Source organism: Macaca mulatta, chromosome 9 (assembly GCF_049350105.2).
Source record: "Macaca mulatta isolate MMU2019108-1 chromosome 9, T2T-MMU8v2.0, whole genome shotgun sequence".
Classification (NCBI taxonomy): Eukaryota; Metazoa; Chordata; class Mammalia; order Primates; family Cercopithecidae; genus Macaca; species Macaca mulatta.
In genome coordinates this window covers 88286716-88309848 of record NC_133414.1, presented here as the reverse complement: position 1 = coordinate 88309848, position 23133 = coordinate 88286716, and the positions used below count along the sequence as shown (strand labels likewise).

The window sequence follows — 23133 nt, the reverse complement described above, 5'->3', positions numbered from 1 at the left end:
AATCTCAGCAAAGAAATAGAAGTCATTCAAAAAGAATCAAATGGAAATTATAGAACTAAAAAACACAACGGCCAATTTCTTTTTAAAACTCACTGAATGTGCTCAATAGTAGAATGGGAATGGCAGACGACAGAATCAGTGAACTTGAAGATAGATCAATATAGTTTTCTCAGTCTAAACAGCTGCAAGAAAATAGATTGAAAATAAAAATAAAGTCTCAAGGACCTTTGGGACAAAAACAAAAGAACACACATTAGTATCATTGGAGACTTAGAAGGAGAGGAAAAAGAGTAGAACTGAAAAAGTATTCAAAGAAATAATGGCAGGCCGGGCGTGGTGGCTCACGCCTGTAATCCCAGCACTTTGGGAAGCCGAGGCAGGCGGATCACGAGGTCAGGAGTTCGAGATCAGCCTGGCCAACATGATGAAACCCTGTCTCTACTAAAAATACAAAAAAAAAAAAAAAAAAAAAAAAGATCTGGGCACAGTGGCACACACCTGTAATCCCAGTTACTCAGGAGGCTGAGGCAAGAGAATCACTTGAACCCAGGAGATGGAGGTTACAGTGAGCCAAGATCACACCTTTGCCCTCCAGCCTGGATGACAGAGCACGACTCCTTCTCGGAAAAGAAAAGAAACAATGACTAAAAACTCTCCACATTTGGTAAAAGACATAAACCTACAAACTCAAGAAGCTGAGCAAACTGCAAATAGAATACCCAAAGAAATCCATGCCAAGATACAAACATCATAAATAAACTTCTGAAAATTAAAGGCAAAAAAATCTTTAAAATGGCCACAAAGAAATAATATACTGCTTATAGGAACATACCAGTTTCATATCTAAAACCAGGGAGTACAGAAAAAAGTGACATTTTTTAAGTATTGGAAGAAAAGAACTCAATATAAATTTTATGTCTGACGAAAATAGCCTTTAAAAATGATGGGAAAATAAAGACAGTCTCGGAAGAAGTAAAACTAAGAAAATTTATTGTCAGCGAATCCACTGTAAAAGAATTACTAAAGGAAGTTCTATAAATGGGAAGGAAATATTAATAGAAGGCTTGAAACTTCGGAAGGAAATAACATCGGAATGGGTAAAAATAGGAATAAATATAATAGACAATCTTCTTGTTAAGTTCTTATATCATGTTTGATGATTAAAATAAAATTTCTAACACCCTCTAATGTGGTACTTAATGTATGCAGAAGAAATACATAAAACAATTATATTTTTAAATGGAGTAATTGAGTAGGGTAAAAGGACCTCGATGGGAGTAAGCTTTCTAAATTTCACTCAAAGTGGTAAAATGTTAATAATGTCAGACTGATATGCATATTGTTAGAACCTGGACCATCCCTACTGAAACTAAAAATACTATAAATAAAAAACAGGATGACATTTTATAAAATATTGAAATAACCCACAGGAATGTAAGAAAGGGGAAACAGAAGAACATAAAACAGAAAACAAATATTTTATTTTATACTTTTTGCTGTCTTAAAATACACACATACATATATGTGTGTGTGTGTGTGTATATATATATATATATATATATATATATCTCAGATATCCATGTAAGAGTATCCTAATTTGACACTCAGATCCAATCATAAAGAAGAATCTAAAACATTATTACCTAAGGTATGAATTCAGAAAGTATACAAATGAACATTTTTCGAGAGGAAGTTTAAAGTAAGCTCTCAAAAATTTGTTTTATGTCTGAAGAATGATAGCCTTCATTTTAGTCAATTTTTAGTTGTTCATATAACTAATATATTGCGGTCCCATCTGGTATAACTAAAATGAGCTATTTCTTATTTTCTAAAAGGCATCTTTTACTCTTCCAACAGTATAGAATCATTAGTTTACAGAAGAACTATGTATATCAAAATATTTTTAAATGTTTTTATTATAAAGGAAATAAAAATATATTAGTAAACCAAAAGCAAGGCTTTTCAGACTAACGTTCTACTGACAGAAGTATTTAAGGTACATTTATTTTTCTGATGCTGATCGCTTACTATGTTTTTAAATAATCTTGTAAAAAATTATTCAAAACAATAAAGGATTATTGATTTTATTACCATTATTACTTTATTGTATTTTTCTTTTTGCTCATTTGTAATAAGTAAAGTTTTTTCAAGAAGCATGCATTGGTATTATAAGATAAAAATTCCAGGTTCATATTATATAATCATCATCAGCAAATTCTAATTTCTCTATATAATTTCCCAAGAACTATACAGATCAAGGATGTGAGCAAATAACAAATAACATCACCATCAAAGAGGATACTAAGAGAAGAAAAATATTCAAATTATTTTTATGATTAGAGCATAATATTGAAACTAGAAAGCTGGAACCCTAAGTAATTAAAACTACAGATAATTTCATTTATGAATATCAATGCAAAAATCTCAAATAAAATATGATCAAGCAAAATCAAACAGCATATTAAAAAATAATATATCCTGACTAAGTGGAATTCATTATAATAATGCAAGAATGTTTCAACAATTTTTAAAAAGCCTTTAATGTAATTCAACACATGAATAAATTTAAGGAAACAAAATCATACATATTCCTAGGTGCTTAAGAGGCATTTGAAAATTCAACATCATTTTCTAACTTTAGAAAAAAGGATTTGTGAAATAGGATTCAATGCATTCATCCTTAAAATTATTACATATGTGTCTGTGTGTCTGTGTATGTATGTATATCCAGTCCTCAACACAAATGCTAACATTATGTAGAAAACACCACATAAATTTTCCCTAAGGCAGGGATAAGGCAAGGATGCCTATCATTTCCACTAATATATCGTCTTGTTTTGGTGACATTACTGATATGGTTTGGATCCTTCTCTACACCTAAATCTCATGTTGAATTGTAATCCCCAGGGGTGGAGGTGGGGCCTGGTGGGAGGTGATTGGATCATGACGGTGGTGGTTTCTCATGAATGGTTCAGCACCATCCCCCTTGGTGCTATCCTCATGATAGTGAGGGAGTTCTCGTGAGATCCGGTTGTTTAAAAGAGTGTGGCACCTCCCCTTCTCTCTCTCTTGCTCCTACTCCAGCCACATGCTGTTTGTACTCCCCGTTTATCTACCGCCATGATTGTAAGTTTCCTGAGGCCTCCCAAGAAGCTGAGCAGATGCCAGCATCACGTTTCCTATACAGCCTGCAGAACTGTGAGCCAATTAAACCTCTTTTCTTCATAAATTACCTGGTCTCGGGTATTTCTTTATAGCATTGTGAGAACGGACTAATACAATTACCCAATGTACTAATAAGCACAATAATTAGGGGTATAATGATTATAAAGGAAAAGATAAAAGTACATCTATAGGTATGAATTACGATAGTATACTTGAAAAGAATCAATGAAAATAGAATTACAAACAAAAATATGGTTCCATGAGAAATCAAGATCTAAAATTAGCATGCAAAAATTATTTCATATATGCAAAAATAATTAGAAAATGTCATAGAAGGAAAGATGCCCCAACAAAAACAAAAACGTGAGCAAAACAAGAAATACAGTGAATAATAAATGTGGTGCAAAATCTATACATGGAAATAATAAAACACTATTAGAAGATGCAAGCAAAATAAACTTGAAAAGAAAGACACCCTATATTCTTGAATTTGGTGATTTGACTTATAAAGGGTTAATATTATTCAAGTTAATATAAAAATCACAATATGCAATTCCAATAAAAACATGAAGTTACTTGCTAAGCTACAGACTTGATTCTCAAAATGCAAATAGACAAGAAAATGTAGGAAAAAAATCAATAAAAACTACCTTAATTATATAATAAGGTCACTATAATTAAACATTGTGGTGTTAGTACAAGAAAAAATAGACAAACAGTGAAAGTGAATAGAAAGTACAAAATTAGAGCAAGTATATATGGATATTTGATATACTGTAAAGGTGGCATCTCAAGTTACTGGGAAAAAGATGCACCTATAAGTAAATGATCGTAGAACAATTGCATAACTAGAAAAAGATACAATTGAATCCAAACCTCTCACTTACTATACACCAATTAAAAAATCCATATGGATCAAGGATATAAATATAAAAAAGAGAATATTACCTATACTGGAAGAAAAATAAGTAAATTATTTTAATACATGAAAACTGGAAAGTCTTTCCATCATGATTCAAATTCTGAAGCAATAAAAAAACAATAGACCTGAATACAAAAACTCTTGTGTGTGGCAAGACAAAAAGGAAAACAAAGAAAATATAACACCATATACCAGTAAAAATACAACTCTATTCATCAGCTTTTATAAGATATGCTGTGTAATAATCCTCACATCTCCATGAACAGCAACAGCAAATGTTGATTTCTCTCTTGCCTTATTGAAATTTTGTGTTGGCTATTGCTTTGTCTCATTACTCCAGAATCCTCATTACTCCAGAATCTAGGCTGATAGAATAGCCCATTTCTGTAACACTGCTATTCTCCTGACAGTCATTTAGCACCTCCACAGGTGGTTCATGAGGATTCCAGTTGCTCCACATCTTTGCCAGGGCTTGTTTTTAATTGTAGTTATTCTGATGGTTGTGTAATAGTATATTACTGTGGTTCTAATTTGCATTTACATAGTGACCAATGATGTTTAACAACTTTTCCTGGGCTTGCTGGACATTTACAAATAACTTGCCCATTTCGTGTTGGATTGTCTTGTTATTGAGTTGTAAGATTTCATTATATGTTCTGAATCCAAGTCTTTTGTAACATGTATGTTTTGCAAGTATTTTTCCCCATCTGTGGCTTATCTTTTAGTTTTCTTAATTAATGGTGTTTTCTGACAAGCCAAAGCTTATTATATTGGTGCATTTTAACTATAAAATATTTTTCTTTGGTGAGTCATATATTTTGCAAACTGTCTTTGCAAGCTTTGCCTTACCCAAGATCACAAAGATTTTTCTTTTATGTTTTTTTCTAGAAGTTGTGGGGTTTTAGCTCTTATTGGGGTCTGTGATCCATTTTGAATCAAATTTTGTGTGTGTTGTGAGAAAAGTGCCTAAGATCCTGTTTTCCACACAGACATCCAGCTGGATCATATCTTTCAGGACCATTTATTTAAAAGACACATTCTTTCCTCATTGAATTATCTTGACAATTTTTTTAAATTGACCATATAATCATACATCTATTTCTGAACTCTCAATTCTGTTTCACGGATCTAGATATCTATGTTTATGCCAATACAAGCATTACACATTGATAGTGCCTTCAACTCAGGGAATAAAAGTTTTCTGGATACATTCTTCTTCAAAATTCTGTATTCTTTGTGGACTTACATAAATTTTAGGATCAGTTTGACAATTTCTGTAAAAACTTCTGCCTGGATTTTAATTGAAATTGTGTTAAATAGATAAATACATTAGGAAATAATCAATATCATAACCATATTCAGTCTTCCAATTCATTAACATTATGCCTCCCAAATTATTTGTTTCCTTTAATTGCATTCAGCAATTTTTTATATTTTTCAATGTATTGTTAAAATTATCTCTATGTTCTTTATGGTTTTTAATGCCATTATATTTGTTCATTGTTAAAATTGAGAAAATCATTGACTTTGGTCTACTGGTTTTGTCTCATCTGATGTTATATTTACATACTGGTTAGAGTAGCTTCAGTTGTAGAGATCTTAGGAATTTCTATGTACAGGATGGCAATATCCAAAAAAAATTTTAAGTTTTATAGCTTCCTTTCATATATATACATGTATATATACACACACAGAAAAAAAAAACAAATAAAACATCTATCTCTCTATCTAATCTATCCATATGAATGTGCGTGTGTGTGTGTGTGTCTGGAAGGTGTGTGTATATATTGTTACCTGGATGACAAAATAATATGAGCACCAAAGCCCTGTAACATGCAGTTTACCTGTATAACAAACCCGCACATGTATCCCGATCCTAAAATAAAAGTTCACAAAAATTCAAAAAAAATAAAGAAAAACATATCTCAACAGTGTAATACACATATATCCATACATACACGTATATATGGATAACTATTTAGAAAAGATACAATTGAACCCAAACCTATTTTATTTCTTTTTTCTTGCTTTATTGCACAGGCTAGGACTTCAATGACAATGTAGAATGTAAGTGGGAGTAGGTATTCTTTCCATTTTCCCAATCTTATAGGACAATTATTTGATCCTTCACCATAAGTATGATGCTACCTTAAGTAAGGTTTTCTACTCTTACTCTAATATTTATATGTTGCTCAGAACTTTTACAATGTGTGGATGATGCATTTTGCAAAATGTTTTTAATTACATCTATTGAGATGATATGTTTTTCTTCATCTTTTTTGAATTTTTAAAAAATTTTATTTTAGGTTTGGGGTACATGTGCAGGTTTGTTATACAGGTAAATTGCATGTCACAGGGCTTTGGTATACATATTATTTTGTCACCCAGGTAACAAGGATAGTACCTGATACGTCATTTTTTTGATCCTCACCCTCCTCCCACTCTCCACCCTCAAGAAGGCCCCAGTGTCTCTTGTTCTCTTCTTTGTGTCCATATGTACTAAATGATTAGCTTCCATTTGTAAGTGAGAACATGTGGCATTTCATTTTCTGTTCCTGTGGCAGTTTACTTAAGATAATGCCTGCAGCTCCATCCATGTTGCTGCGAAGGACATGATCTCATTCTTTTTTATAACTGCATAGTATTCTATGGTGTATATGTATCACATTTTTTAAAAAACAGTATACCATTGATGGGCATTTAGGTTGATACCACATCTTTACTATTGTGAAGAGTGCTGCAGTGAACATACATGTTAATGTGTCTTTATGGTAGAATAATTTATATGACTTTGGCTATACATCCAATGATGGGATTGCTGGATCGAATGGTAATTCTGCTTTGAGTTCTTTGAAAAATCGCCAAACTGCTTTTCACAATGGCTAAATTAATTTACATTCCCACCAGAAGTATGTAAGTATTCCCTTTTCTCCACAACCTTGCCAGCATCTGTTATTTTTTGACTTTTTAATAATAGCCATTCCGACTGGAATGAGATGATCTCATTGTAGTTTTGATTTGCGTTTCTTTAATGATTAGCGATGTTGAACAGTTTTTATATGCCTGTTGGCCACATGTATGTCTGCTTTTCAAAAATGTCTGTTCATATCCTTTACCCACTTCTTCTAAGGTTGTTTGTTTTTCACTTGTTAATTTGTTTGAGTTCATTATAGATTCTGGATATTAGACCTTTGTCAGATGTGTAGTTTGCAAATATTTTCTACCAGTCTGTAGGTTGTCTGTTTACTCTATTGTTTCTTTTGCTGTGCAGAAGCTCTTTAGTTTAATTAGATCCCATTTGTCAATTTTTGTTTTTGTTGCAATTGCTTTTGGTGTCTTAGTCATGAAATCTTTGCCAGGTCTGTGTCCAAAATAGTATTCCTAGGTTATCTTCCATGGATTTTATAATTTTATGTTTTATATTTAAGTCTTTAATCTATCTTGAATTGATTTTTGTAAATGGTGTAAGGAAAGGATTCAGTTTCAATCTTCTACACATGGCTGGCCAGTTATCCTGGCACCATTTATTGAATAGGAAGTCCTTTCCCCATTGCTTGTTTTTGTCAGCTTTTTGAAAATCAGATAGTTGCAGGTGTGCAGCCTTATTTCTGGGTTCTCTATTCTGTTTCATTGGTCTGTGGGTCTTCTTTTGTACCAGTACCATACTGTTTTGGTTACTATAGCCTTGTAGAATCATTTGAAGTCTGGTATTGTGATGCCTCCAGGCTTGTTCTTTTTCTTTAGGATTGCCTTGGCTATTTGGCCTCTGTTTTGATTCCATGTAGATTTTAAAATAGTTTTATCTAGTTCTGTGACGAATGTCATTTGTAGTTTGATAGGAATAGCATTAAATCTGTAAATTGCTTTAGTCAGTACAGCCATTTTAACATTCATTAACATGGGATATTTTTCCGTTTGTGTCACCTCTGATTTCTTTGAGCAGTTTTTCATATTTCTCATTGTAGATATCTTTCACCTTCCTAATTAGCTGTATTCCTAGGTATGTTATTCTTTTTGTGGCTATTGTGAATGAGATTCTCTCTCTCTCTTTCTTTCTTTCCTTCTTTCCTTTCTTTTTTTCTTTCTTTCTTTCCTTCCTTCCTTCTTTCTTTCTTCTTTTCTTCTTTCTTTTTTTCTTTTTTTTTTTTTTGTCAGAGTCTCGCTCTGTCACCCAGGCTTGGTTCAAGCGATTCTCCTGCCTCAGCCTCTTGAGTAGCTGGGATTACAGGGACTCCACCACACCCAGCTAATTTTTTAGTATTTTTAGTAGAGACGAGGTTTCACCATGTTAGTCAGGCTGGTCTCAAACTCCTGACCTCGTGACCCCACCGTGTCAGTCTCCCAAAGTGCTGGGATTGCAGGCATGAGCCACTGTGCCCAACTGGGATTTTATTCTTTATTTGACTCTTAGCTTGGATGTTGTTGGTGTATAGGAATGCTACTAATTTTTTGTACATTGATTTTGTATACTGAAACTTTGCTGAAGTTGTTTATCAGATCAAGGAGCTTTTATGGGGTTTTCTATGTATAGAATCATATAATCTGCAAACAGGGTAACTTGACTTCCTCTCTTCCTATTTGAATGCCTTTTATTTCTTTCTCTTGCTTAATTGTTCTGGCCATCATTTCCAGTACTATATTGAATAGGAGGGGTGACAAAGGGCATCTTTGCCTTGTACTGATTTTCAGGGGAATCCTTCCAGCTATTCCCCATTCTGTATGATGCTGGTTGTAGGTTTTTCACAGATGGCTCTTATTATTTTGAAGTATGTTCCTTCAATACCCAGTTTGTTGAGGGTTTTTAACATGAAATGATGTTGAATTTTATCAAAAGCCCTTTCTGCATCTATTGAGATGGTCAGATGGTTTTGTTTTTAGGTCTGTTTATGTGATGAATCACATTTATTGATTGGCTTATGTTGATTCAGCCTTGAATACCAGGTATAAAGCCTACTTGATTGTGGTGGATTAGCTTTTTGATGTGCTGCTGGATTTAGTTTGTTAGTATTTTGTTAAGAATTTTTGCATATGCTCATCAAGGATAGTGGCCTGACATTTTCTTTTTATGTTATGTCTCTTCTAGGTTTGGTATCAGCATGATGTTGTTCTCATAGGATGAGTTAAGGAGGGGCCCCTTCTCCTGGATATTTTGGAATACTTTCAGTAGGAATGGTACCAGCACTTCTTTATACTTCTGATAGAATTTGGCTGTGAGTCCATCTAGCCCTGAGCTTTTTCTGGTTGGTAGACTTTTTATTACTAATTCAACTTCAGAACTCATTATTGGTCTGTTCAGGGATTCAATTTCTTCCTGGTTCAATCTTGGGAGATTGTATGTTTCTAGGAATTTATTCATTCCTTCTAAGTTTTCTAGTTTGCATTCATAGAAGTGTTTGTAGTAGTCTCTGAGAGTTTTCTAATTATTATTATTTCTGTGTGGTCAATGGTAACATCTTTGTCATTTCTGATTGTGTTTATTTAGATCTTCTCCTTTTTTTCTGTATTAGTCTAGCTAGCAGTCTCTCTATCTTATTAATCTTCCAAAAATTTACTTCTGGATTTGTTAATCTTTTCTATGGTTTTTCCCATCTTAATTTCCTTCAGTTCAGCTCTGATTTTGGTTCTTTCTTGTCTTCTGCTGGCTTTTGGGTTTGTTTGCTCCTCTTTCTCTGGTTCCCCTGGTTGTGATGTTAGGTTAATTTGAAATCTTTCTAAATTTCTGGTGTGGGTGTTTAGTGCTATGCATTTCCCTCCTAACGTGGCTTTAGTGTGTCCCAGAGATTCTTGTATGTTGTCCCTATGTTTTCATTAGTTTCAAAGAATTTCTTGATGTCTGCCTTAATTTCATTGCTTACCCAAAAGTCATTCAGGAGAAGGTCATTTAATTTCTATATAATTGTATGATTTTGAACAATTTTATTAGTATTAACTTCTATTTTTGTTGTGCTGTGGTCTGAAAGGGTGGTTGGTATGATTTCAGTTATTGTGAATTTGTTAAGGATTGTTTTACGTCTGATTGTGTGTTTGATTTTAAAGTACATACCATATGCTGATGAGAAGAATGTATATTCTCTTGTTTTCGGGTGGAGAGTTACATAGATATCTATTAGGTTCATTTGGTCAAGTGTTGAGTTCAGGTCCTGTATACCTTTGTTAGTCTTCTGCCATGATAATGTGTCTAATACTTTCAGTGGGATCATGAAGCCTCTCAATATTTTTGTGTGGTTATCCAAGTCTCTTTGTAGGTCACTAGGTACTTGTTTTACAAATCTGGGTGCTCCTGTATTGGGTGTTTATATATTTAGGATACTTAGATCTTTTAATTGAATTGAGTCCTTTACCTTTACCATTATGTAATGCTCTTGTCTTTTGTATCTTTCTTGGTTTAAAGTCTGTTTTGTCTGAAATTAGAATAACAACCTGGGCTGGGCACAGTGGCTCACGCTTGTAATCCCAGCACTTTGGGAGACCGAGGCAGGTGTGTCACTTGAGGTCAGGAGTTCAAGACTAGCTTAACCAACATGATGAAAACCCATATCTACTAAAAAACACAAAAAAATTTAGCCAGGCATGGTGGCAGGCGCCTGTAATCCCAGCTACTCAGGAGGCTGAGGCAGGAGAATCACTTGAACCCAGGAGGCAGAGATTGCAGTGAGCATAGATCATGCCATTGCACTCCAGCCTGGGTGACAGAGTAACTCAATCTCAAAAGAAATAAAAATAAAAATAAAAAATAACAACCCTTGCTGTTTTCTGTTTGCTTGGTAGATTTTTTTCAACCCCTTTACTTTAAGCCTGTGAGTGTTACTGCATGCGAGATGGGTCTCCTGGAGACTGCATATTGTTGGGTCTTGCTTTTTTATTCAACTTGCCATTCTGTGCCTTTCAGTTGGGGGCATTTAGACTATTTACATTTAAGGTTAATATTGAAATGTGCAAATTTGATCCTGTCATTTTGTTGTCAGCTGGTTATTATGCAGACTTATTTTTCTGGTTGCTTTGTAGTCTCACTGGTCTATGTACTTAACTGTGTTTTTGTAGTGGCTAGTAATGGTCTTTCTTTCCATATTTAGCACTCCCTTTAGGACCCCTTTTAAGGCAGTCTAATGGTAACAAATTCCCTTAGCATTTGCTTTTCTGAAAAGCATCTTGTTTCAACTTTGCTTATAAAGCTTAGTTTGGATGGATATGAAATTTTCGGTTGGAAATTCTTTTCTTTAAGAATGTTGAATATAGGCTCCTAACCTCTTATGGCCTGTAGGGTTTCTTCTGAAAGGTCTGCTGTTAGCCTGATGGAGTTCCCTTTGTAGGTAAACTGCCATTTCTCTCTAGCTTCCTTTAACATTCTTTCTTTCATGTCATTCATGGAGAATCTGATGACTGTGTGTCTTGGGAATGGTCTTTTTCTGTATTACTGTGCAGGAGTTCTCTGTATTTTCTGAATTTGAATATGGGCATCTCTAATAACGTTGGGAAAATTTTCATGAACAATGTCCTGAAGTATATTTTGAAGCTGTTAGTGTTTTCTCCCTCTCTTTCAGTGATGCAATGAATTGTAGATTTGGTCTCTTTACATAATCCCATATTTCTCAGCAGATTTGTTCATTCTTCTATACTGTTTTTTTCTTTAGTTTTGTCTGACTGAGTTATTTTGGAGAACCAGTCTTTGAGCTCTGAAATTCTTTCCTCAGCTTGGTTAATTCTGCTGTCAATACTTGTGATTGTGTTCTGAAATTCTTGAAGTGGGTCATTCAGTTTTGTCAGAATAGTTTGGTTCTTTCTTAAAATGGCCATTTTCTCTCATCTCCTCCATGCTTGTATCATATTCTCTAGAATTCTTGGATTGGTTTTTGACCTTCTGAATCTCAACTATCTTCGTTCACATTCATATTCAGAATTCTATTTATGTTATTTCAGCCATTTCAGCCTGGTTATGAACCATTGCTGGGGAACTACTGTGGTCATTTGGAGGCAAGACTCTCTGGCTTTTTGAGTTGGCAGAGTTCCAGGGCTGGTTATTTCTCATCTTTATGGGCTGATGTTCCTTCAATCCTTGAAGTTGCTGTCTTTTTATCATTTTGTTGTTGTTGTTGTTCTGTTGGCTTTTGTCCTCTTTGATGTCCTTGGGGGTATACTTATGCTATAAGGTAGCTTCAGCTGACGGACTTCATTTCTGGAAGATTTTAGGAGGCCAGAGCTCAACTCAGCACTCCTGGGCTGAGTGCTCTAAATCATAGGGGCTGATAGCAGGCCCTGGCCCCTTAAGGTTAGGAACCTGCTGCACTGGAGGAGTTGAGGTATTCCTGGACTGCTGGCCACAACACTATGATGGGTTGTGCAGTCAAAGCTGTTCATTGGGAGGTGACAGCAGAATCTGTGGATCTGTGCTTTTTCATACCTGTCAGTAGCAGCAACACCTGCATGACGGCTAGTGAGGCATGCTGGCCTGTACAGGACTGACTTTCTCCATGCAGGTGTTTGCAGTGGCAGCATATGGGGGACAGGTGTTGGGGCTACTGGTGTCTGTGGATACAGTGGTGTCTGTATAGGGGAAGGGTGCTGGTAGATGTGGGACTGGCAATTTCTGTGTATGTGTTCATGCCAGAGCAGCCATATCGGTACAGGACAGGAGATGGCACTTTTGGCCTCCATGCATGTGCTTGTGCTGGCAATGCTAGCATGACAGGGCATTCAGGGGCAGAGTGCACTCAGGACAGCAGCAATTGCACAGTTATCTTCATTATTTTCTACATGGGGAATTACATTAATTGAATTAAAAATGATAATCCAACCGAGTGTGGTGGCTCACGCCTGTAATCTCCACATTTTGGGAGGCTGAGGCAGGCAGATCACGAGGTCAGGAGATGGAGGCAATCATGGCTAACGTGGTGAAACCCCATCGCTACTAAAAATGCAAAAATTAGCTGTGCGTGGTGGCGTGTACCTGCAGTCCTAGCTACTCAGGAGGGTGATGCAGGAGAATGCAAGACTCCATCTTAAAATAATAATAATAATAATAATAATAATAATAAACCAGCCTTACAATCCTGGGATAATACCATTTGGTCATCATGTATTATCTGTTTTGTTGTTGTTGTTGTTTTGTTTTGTTTTTAGAGATGGACTCTCACTCTGTCACTCAGGCTGTAGTGCAGTGGTGTGATCTCAGCTCACTACAACCTCCGCCTCCCAGTTCAAATAACTCTCCTGCCTCAGCCTCCCAAGTAGCTGGGATTACTGGCTATCTGTTTTTTATATAGCTTGGTGTAATTTTTAAATATTTGGCTCAGGATTCTTACATCCTGTTTTATAAGGGATATTGCTCTTTAGCTTTGTTTTCTTTTGAAGTCTTTATTTGGAGATGGTGTTCAACTAATGCTAGACTCATAACATGCTCTGAAAAATGTCGTCTCCTTTTACTTTCTTACAGAGTTTGTTAGGATTGGTATTGTATTTTCCTACATATGCAATACAATTCTTTTATGAAGTTGTCTGTGCCTATAGTTTCTTTTGGGAAAGTCTTCAAGTAATAAATTTAATTTATTTGATAGATACAGAACTATCGAGGTGTCTATTTCTCAATAAGTCAGTTTTTTAATTAAGACCTTTCAAACAATTTGCCCAATTCATTTAAGTTCTCAATTTTTATTGGAATAAAGTTGCTCATAATATTCTTTTATAATCTTTTCAATGACTGTTGGATCAGTAGAGACATCACTTATTTCACTTCTGATGGTGATAATTTGTGCCTTCTCTCTTTTTTCTTAATTCATCTACTAGACATTCAATCATTTTTATATCTTTCCAAAGGACAAACTTTGAATTTTATTCATCTCTGTTTTGGGAGTCTGTTTTCTCTTTTACTATGTTGGTTCTCATCTTTATTTACTTGCTTTCACTTACTTAGGTTTTATTAACTCTCCTTTTTTAGCTTCCTATACTGAAGCTTAGCTCATTGATTGTATGCCCTTTCACTTTACTAATATAGGCATTAAAAGATATAAATGTCTGTATTGGCTGGGTGTGGTGGCCCATGCCTGTCATCCCAGCAATCTGGGAGGCCGAGGCAGGCAGATCACCTGAGGCCAGGAGTTCAAGGCCAGCCTGGCCAACATGGTGAAACCCATCTCTACTAAAAATACAAAATTAGCTAAACTTGGTGGTGGGTTCCTGTAATCCCAGCTACTCAGGAGGCTGAGGCAGGAGAATCACTTGAACCCAGCAGGCGGAGGCTGCAATGAGCCAAGATCACCATCACACTTCAGCCTAGGCAGCAGGGCAAGACTCTGTCTCAAAAATAAATAAATAAATAAATGTCTCTGTCTACTCTTTAATTGTATCCCACAAATTTTGAAATACAGCTGCTTTCTTTACATTTGATTTCAAATATTTTCTAATTTCCTTTCTGATTTCTTTTTTGATCTAAGGGTAATCTGGAAGTGTGTTGGTTGCTTTCTAAATTGCTGTTATCGCTCAATGACTTTTTTGCTTAATTATCTTGTTATAAGGGAACATACTCTACACAACTACAGTCCCCTTAAATTTATTGGTAAATTCATCTATGTCTTCTGTAACTCTCTGTGGTAGAAAAAAAAAGCCCCCCAAGATATCCATATCCTAATCCACAGAACCTAAAAATATATTACCTTACATGACAAAAGGGATTTTTCGAATGTTATTAAATTAATGATTTGGGGATGGAAAGATTTTGTATTATCTGTGTCAAAGACTAAAACAATGTACAAATTTTGCTAGATATTGTCTATTCCTTTCCATAAATACCATTTTTCCTTGTCACCGGCAATATGTCATTGTCTCTATCCCTGAAGCCTGGCCAAGAGAATATGTTGTAAGACTTTTGGATTTTTGTCAGTGTGATAGGTCAAAATTTGTACATTAACAGAGTTTTACATGTAACTTATTGTGATCAAATTAAGCCTTTTTGCATATGTTAAAAGTCATTTGTATTTCTTTTTTCAATGAACTATTTTTATCTTTGATACATTTTTGTTCCATTATATATATTCTATTTCTTTTAGCTCTTTTATGTTTAGAATATTAATCTTTTGCCTGTGATAAAAAACTGGAAGCTATTATTTTTTTTTAGTTTATTGTGTCTCTTTATTTTGCTTGTGGTATTTTTGCCAGGCAAATGTTTAAATGACTTTTAGCCTAGTATTCTGACTGCACATCCTTAATAGAACATATTCTAAAGGGAAAAAAATCTGAAACACAATTTTAAACCTTGTTGAGAGTTAGTAAGCATATTGGAATTTTTATGTTGTAGTCATTCTATACATGTCCTAGAATAAAGAATAAAGTACCATCCTGGCTAACACGGTGAAACCACGTCTCTACTAAAAATAAAAAAAAAAAAAATTAGCCAGGTGTGGTGGGCGCCTGTAGTCCTAGCTACTCAGGAGGCTGAGGCAGGAGAATGGCGTGAACCTGGGAGGCAGAGCTTGCAGTGAGCCGAGATGGCGCCACTGCACTCCTGGGCAACAGAGCGAGACTCCGTCTCAAAAAAAAAAAAAAAAAAAGAATAAAATAAGTGTGTTAATTAGTAACCAGGGTTCTCGATATAAAACACAGGTTTTCAATACAAAATCAAAAAATCAGAAAAGCACTGTAATGTTAAATTTGAATTGGAAATAAACAACATATACTCAATCTTTAAGTTTACTTATATTTACATATATCCTAGCTTTATCCATTGAAACCACACCACTCCAATGTAAATGAATACTCCTGATACTCACATTTTAGTTTCTAACTATCAGTTTCCCCCCAGAAAATCAGATATATTTCTTAGTTTAATTAAGTCCCATTTTGTTTTTGTTATTTGTGCTTTTGAGGTCATTAATTATTTGCCGAGACAATGTCCAGAGGAATTTCCCCTATGTTTTCTTCTAGTATTTTTACAGTTTCAGGTTTATTTTTAAGTCTTTAATCCATCTTGAGTTGACTTTTTAACATAGTGAGAGACAGGGGTCTAATTTCATTCTTTGGCATTATGAGAACCCAATTTTCCCAGCACCATTTATTAAAGGGGTGGCCTTTCCCCAGTGTGTTTTTGTCAACTGTCAATGATCAGTTGGCTGTCAGTGTATGGCTTTATTCCTGAGTTTTCTATTCTGTTCCCATTGATCTATATGTCTATTATACGAGAATCACACTGTTATGGTCACTATACCTTTGTACTATGATTAAAGTTAGATAATGTGGGCTGGACATTATGGTCATTTTAATGGCATTAGTTCTTCCAGTCAATTAGTATAGGATGATTTTCCCACGTGTTTGTGTCATCTACAATTTATTTCATCAGTGTTTTGTAGTTTTCCTTGTAAACACCTTTCACTGCATTGGTTAAAAGTTTTCCTAGGTGGGTTTTTTTTGTTTTGTTTTGTTGTATTGTGTTGTGTTCTGTTTGTGACTGTTGTAAATGGAATCACCTTCTTAACTTAGTTTTCTGCTAGATCACTAATGTATACACATGGTACTTTTTTTTTACATTAATTTTGTATCTTGAAACTTTACCGAGTTTATTCATCACTCAAAGATTTTTTGTGGAGTCTTTAGGGTTTTGTACATGTATGATCATCTCACTAATGAACAGGGATAATTTAACTTTATCTTTTCCAATTTGGATGTCTTTTATTTTGTTATCTTGCCTGATTGCTCTAGCTAAGACTTCCAGTGCTATGCTGAATAGGAGTGGTGAAAGTGAGCATCCTTGTTTGGGTATCTACCCAAAAGAAAAGAAGATATTATATCAAAAAAGATACCTGCACTCTCATGTTTATCCTAACACTACTCATATTAGTAATGATACGGAAGCAACCTAATTGTCTATCATGAGATGACTGGATAAAGAAAACGTGACATAAATACACAATAGAATAGTATCAGCCATAAAACAGAATGAAATCATGTCTTTTGCAGCAACATGGATAGAAGTGAGATGCAGAAAGACAAATACCACATCTCCTCACTTATAAGTGGGATCTAAATAATGTGTACACATGGACACAGAGTGTGGAATTAGAGACACTGGAGACTCAGGAGGGTACAGGTTGGGGGTTGGATGGTGAGAAATTACTCAGTGGGTGCAATGTAACATTATTCAGGTGGTAGATATACTAAAATCCCAGTTACATATCCATGTAACAAAATTGCACTGTACACCTTAAATTTATACAAATAAATGTTTAAAAAATGAATTCAGAGATCTTTGAAGAAATGTTCGAATTCTGATCTGGAGCATAGGAAATACAAGATAAGACCAACCTGGACAACATAGTGCGACCCTGTCTCTACAAAAAATAAAAAATTAGTCAGATATGGTGGCACATACCTATAGTCTTAGCTACTCTGGTGACTGAGGTCAGAGCATCACTTGAGCCCAGGTGTTTAAGATTAAAGTGACCAATGATTGCACCACTGCATTGCAGCCCAGGTGACAGTGTGAGACCCTGTCTCAAAAAAAAAAAAAAAAAAAAGAAAGAAAGAAAGAAAAGAAAAAGAAAGAAAACACAGGGTAATACTGTAATATCTTAATAGTTCATAAAACAAAAATTTAGTCAAAGACCACTGAAGCAAAAATTTGTGTCAAAAACACACAAAGGCATTTTTGACTTTATTTTGTAAATTTGTGGTACATGTGCAGGATATGCAGGCTCGTTACATAGGTAAACGTGTGCCATGATAGTTTCCTTCACCTATCAACCCATCACTTAAGTATTAAGCCCAGCATGCATTAGCTATTTTTTCTGATGCTCTTTCCACATATCCCACCCCGTGACAGGCCCCAGTGGGTGTTGTTCCCCCCACTGTGTTCATGTGTTCTCATTGTTCACCTCCCACTTATGAGAGAACATGCGGTGTTTGGTTTTCTGTTCCTGCATTAATTTGCTGAGGATAATGGCTTCCAGCTCCATCCATATCTTTGCAAAGGACATGATCTCATTCCCACAAAAGCATTTTTAAGGGATTTACATTAGCCAATTTTGAGATCTGAGTATTTGAGTATTGAAATGTGAGCACCAATAGGGATAATTATTTTAATTGTTCAAGTATAAAAGATTTGCCTATGAAAAGGCAAAATTAATTATGAAACATTGAATAAATAAACACTTAGGAGTCTGTAGTGATTCTGCAAGTGAAAGCCAGGTGGAGAGAGAAATTGGAGGTGACTGATACATAGAATAATGTTATAACTTATTGTCAATTTGTTAAATTTTTATTGTGAATGGAAACACAACAACATTCTGCGGAAAGAGACATAACCAGGACTGTCCTGGATAAACTGGAATCGCTAATCATCTTATTACTGTATCAGTTTCTTACTTTGACAGCTGGTAATTAAAAGAAAGGAGCTGAGCAAATTTTTGGAGGAGAAACACTTTTTCCACAAAAGAGTGATAGTTAATAAACATAGAAAGCATAATAATATTTTAAAATCATGTTTTTCTGACACCCCACATGGAAATAAGTAATCAGGAAAAAATTATTTGTAAAGATTAAAACAATTCGGTAAAATGTTGCTGGAGTATAAGATATACACCGTTGCCAAAGGAAAACATACTTTTAAATGGAGAGGTTTGCTCGTCATCACATTAACAGAGTGATCAAACTTAGAAATTGCAGATGACTCACTAACATTGGGATATACCAACATGTGTACCTCTTGATATGATGTAAAATGAAATACAAAGCATTACTTATTAAATATTGTCTAAAATGTTTACTGTGTATCTAGTCAAGTCTTTAGATCAACCTTCAGTTTTCCAGAAATAGAGGATAAAGAAAAAAGATAAACGTTAAGAGGAAACTATCAGATACATTCAGGATGTGGGACAATCAATGAGAAAATGGATTTGGTCTTTTTAAAAAGTCAATATAAAAATTATAATAATGGAGAACAGATTAGTGGTTGCCAGGGGCATTGGAGAGAGTGGAAACAGGAGGAAGCAGTTGTGGCTATAAAAGGGGAATACAAAGGATCCTTGTAGTAATGGAACTCTTCTGTATTTTGACTGTATCAATGTCAATATCCTAATTGTGATATTTTTATACTATCATTTTGCAAAATGCTATCATTGGGGGGAAATGGGTAAAAGATACATAGGATCTATCTGCATTATTTTTTACAACTGCATGTAAATCCATAATTCTCTCAAAATAAGTTTAATTTTAAAATAATTTTGAAAATATGTTAAATGAATTAAAAGCTGGGAAGACTACTCTAGATTTTATCTAGAGATAAAATGAGCAAATGCAAATATGGTCAATTCCTATTGCTGAATATTGATGGTAGATATTTATTTTATTCAAGTATTCTGCATGCTTGAAATTTTTCATAACAAAATCAGAAAAAAAATCAATCTCATTGTTAGACAATTGATTAGAAATTGATCATTTCAGGCAAATGATTAAAATGTCATACCAACCTTAGCTATTGAATTTTCTTCTCTTTGTGGTCATCTCATTAGTTAATAGAACATGCAATTTTTAGTGACTTGCTTCATTAATTTACCCTTCTACTTGCTGAAGACACACCAACGGTCATATCTGGAAAAAAATAATATTCATTAAATAAACAGAAATTTCTGCTTGATTTATTATGTAGAGATTATGGCAGGGTTTTGATTTGGGGCAACATTAGAAGAAAGAGAAAGCCAGATAAGTAAGATTCTCAAGTTTTTTATTCAGTTTTAAGTTTATCACCCACAGTGCAAGTCAGCTACAATGTTGAACTCAGAGCCAAAAAAAAAGAAAGAGCGATCACATTAGGCATCAGGTCTGTTTGCTTTTGCAAACTCATATTTCATCTCTTTATATAAGCTTGGCTTATGACTATTAAGAAAAGAATACCTGAAAATATTCATTCCTTTTACTCCCTATGAATTAAACAGGACGCCTTTTAATGCAAATTTTCTGACACAAATTTCTGATAAGCAAATTTCATTACAATTCTTTCTTATGCACTTCTCATTAAAATTTTCAGGGTAAGTATATTTCAAAATATCTAGATTAACAGAAATTCTTAGAACTGATAAATGCAGTAAAGTTGCAGGCTAAGAAATCAACATACAAAAATCAGTAGCATTTCTAGATGCCAACAGTAAACAATCTGAAAAAGAAATCAAGAAAGTAATGTCATTTACAATAGCTACAAATAAAATTGAACCCCCGGGAATTAACCAAAGAAGTGAAAGATGCCTACAATGAAAACTATAAAACATTGATGAAAGAAATTGAAGAGGACACAAACAAATGGAAAATTATTCCATGTTTATGGATTTGAAGAATGAATATTGTTAAAATGTCCATACCACCCAAAGCAATCTACAGATTCAATGTAATGCCTATCAAACTACCAATGACATTCTTCACAGAAATAGAAAAACAATTCTAAAATTTACGTGGAACCAAATTTCATTACCAGTGATTTAAACATTTATTTCATTTAGACTATAACATGAAACTCTATCTCGGTGTTATGTGAGCTACCATAAAGCAGGAATAAATAGAAATAGGACTGGTGTTTGGCGAAGCCTCATAAAACAGAGATGCTTAGTAGTAAGTTTTATACTATGATAGTCATTTGATAATGGGATCAATTATATGATGAATGTAAGCCTCAATGGTCTAATGGGACTAGGACATCTGTTCGCTGTATTTTTAGTGGGCCCTTCATTAAGCATGTGATTTGCAAGGTGAAGCAAAACACTGACTACAGAAAAAAGGATACCCAAAATATCTGACTTATTATCAATAGTTTCAGCAACTGATCTCTTCATAAACCTGAGGCTGGCAATTTTATTCTTCCTGAAAAAGACCAGATACTAAAAAATTTAGGCTTTGTGGGCCAGACTGTCTCTGTCACAACTACTCAACTCTGCCATTTAAGTGCAAAATCAGCCATAGATGATACTAAATGAATGGGTATAGCTGTGCTCCAATAATACTTTATTTATAAAAATAAGAAGCAGGCCAGACTGGGCTTGCAGGTGGTAGTTCGCTAATCCCTTTCATAGATGATCAAACGATTCAATTAGCGAATGGCACTCAATGTGGAATTTGATTTCTGAAAATGCAAAATTGAGGATGTTAAAACAAATTATTTTCAGAGAATATGAACTTACTTTATGATTTTCCATTTTGTCTTCTTTATCCATTAATTCTTATTTGCCATTAGTGTGAAGGTACAAAAGATGAAAAATTGGAAGGCTGTGTGGGACAAATAAGTAGACTAAATATAAATAACAGATTTGTATATTTTCATTATTTTCATCCCATGTAACTCTGCAAAATTATATTTTTCTCCTCTCAAAAGAGGAAAGTAATGCATTCTTGAGGTTTTGGCACAAGCACTGTTTAATGAAGGTCACAAACTGAGCAACAGAAGTTACTTATATGTTAAGACCCTTTGTAGAAATATGGAAAAATATACAAAATGAATAGAATACTATTTTCTAATATGTCTATAATTAAAAATAGTGCATTGTGGAAAATTTTCTCAAGTCCAGCGGTGGTCTTCCTGCATAATGGCTAGATTCTGACATACACATTCCATGCATATTGAGAATACAGATGAAAAATTCCAGCTCAGATCCTGGCCCATAGCTCTTCAAAAAATAGTTGTCAAGGACCTATTCTGAGGACAGTGTGTTCTTCCCCCCCCCCAAAAAAAAAAGGTATACATGTGCAGAACGTGCAGGTTTGTTGCATAGGTATATGTGTGCCGTGGTGGTTTGCTGCACCTATTGACCCGTCCTCTAAGTTCCCTCTCCTCACCCCCCTCCCCCCAACACACCCTGGTGTATGTTGTTCCCCTCTCTGTAGAACAGTGTGTTCTAATGGTTAAGAGTGTGAATTCTGGGGTCAGACTGTCTGCCTGGCTATGAATTCCAGTTGTGTGATATTGGGCAAATCACTTTTCTTCTCTGTATGTTAACTTCCCTATCTATAAAATAGGGGTAATAATATTGACCTCTTAAGTTTGTCTTGTGGAATACATGAACAAGTATGTATAAAGCACTTCAAAGCTGTAGTTCATGATTGGGAAAATATAAGTGTTGAATCAGTTTATGTCAACTATTTTTCAGCCTGTACTCTAGAGCTAAGTTGTTTTAGGGTTCATGAGTAAAGAAAAGGAGAGAACCATGTGTTTAGTAGCTATTTTAAGTGTCTGTGGTAGATGTTACTGCTGCTCACAGAAGGCTTGTACTTCTCTACGGTATTAGTCAGGGTTCTCTAGAGGGACAGAACAAATAGGATAGATGTATATATAAAGAGCACTTTATTAAAGAGTATTGATTCACATGATCGCAAGGAGGTCCCACAATAGGCTGTCTACAAGCTGAGGAGCAAGGAAGCCAGTCTGAGTCCCAAAACCTCAAAAGCAGGGAAGCCAACAGTGCAGCCTTTAGTCTGTGGTTGAAGGTCCAAGAGATCCAAAGCTGAAGAACTTGGAGTCCTACCTTCAAGGGCAGGAAGCACCCAGCATGGGAGAAAGATGGAGGCCAGAAGACTCAGTGAGTCTAGTCTTTCCACATTCCTCTGCCTGCTTTTATCCTAGCCATGCTGGCAGCTGATTAGATGGTGCCCAATCAGATTGAGGGTGGGTCTGCCTCTCCCGGTCCACTGACTCAAATATTAAGCTCCTTTGGCAACACCCTTACAGACACACCCAGGAACAATACTTTGCATCCTTCAATCCAAACAAGTTGATACTCAATGTTAACCATCACATCTACTCACTTAAAGTTAACCATAGACACGATTTTTTAGCCAAAAATATGTCAGCAGAAGTGAAAAGTGTGAGGGTGTGTCTTTCCAAACTCAGATATTTCTTTACTAATATTCAGGGCAATGATAGGTATTCAGCAAATTCTAGGAAAATCATGACGATCACTAACCTTTGATGTGTTATAATGGAAATGTGTTTTACACCCATTAATAGTCTTAAGAGATGATTTATTTATCTAAGATACAATATTCCTAAGAGATTGAAATTATGTGATTTCCCCTTGGGTGGTCAC

At 34.9% G+C, this 23133-nt stretch overlaps 1 long non-coding RNA gene across 2 annotated transcripts in view; it reads right to left on the bottom strand.

Annotated features, from left to right (window-relative positions):
- The window catches only part of LOC107000201 (uncharacterized), a 62274-nt gene that overhangs the window by 34784 nt on the left and 4357 nt on the right, over positions 1 to 23133 (bottom strand). For both annotated transcript variants that reach the window (XR_013397849.1, XR_013397850.1), the window contains exons 2-3: positions 21235 to 21319; positions 19537 to 19657 (exon numbers count right to left, since the gene is read on the bottom strand). This is a non-coding gene — a long non-coding RNA (uncharacterized LOC107000201). The remainder of the gene's footprint in view (positions 1 to 19536; positions 19658 to 21234; positions 21320 to 23133) is intronic.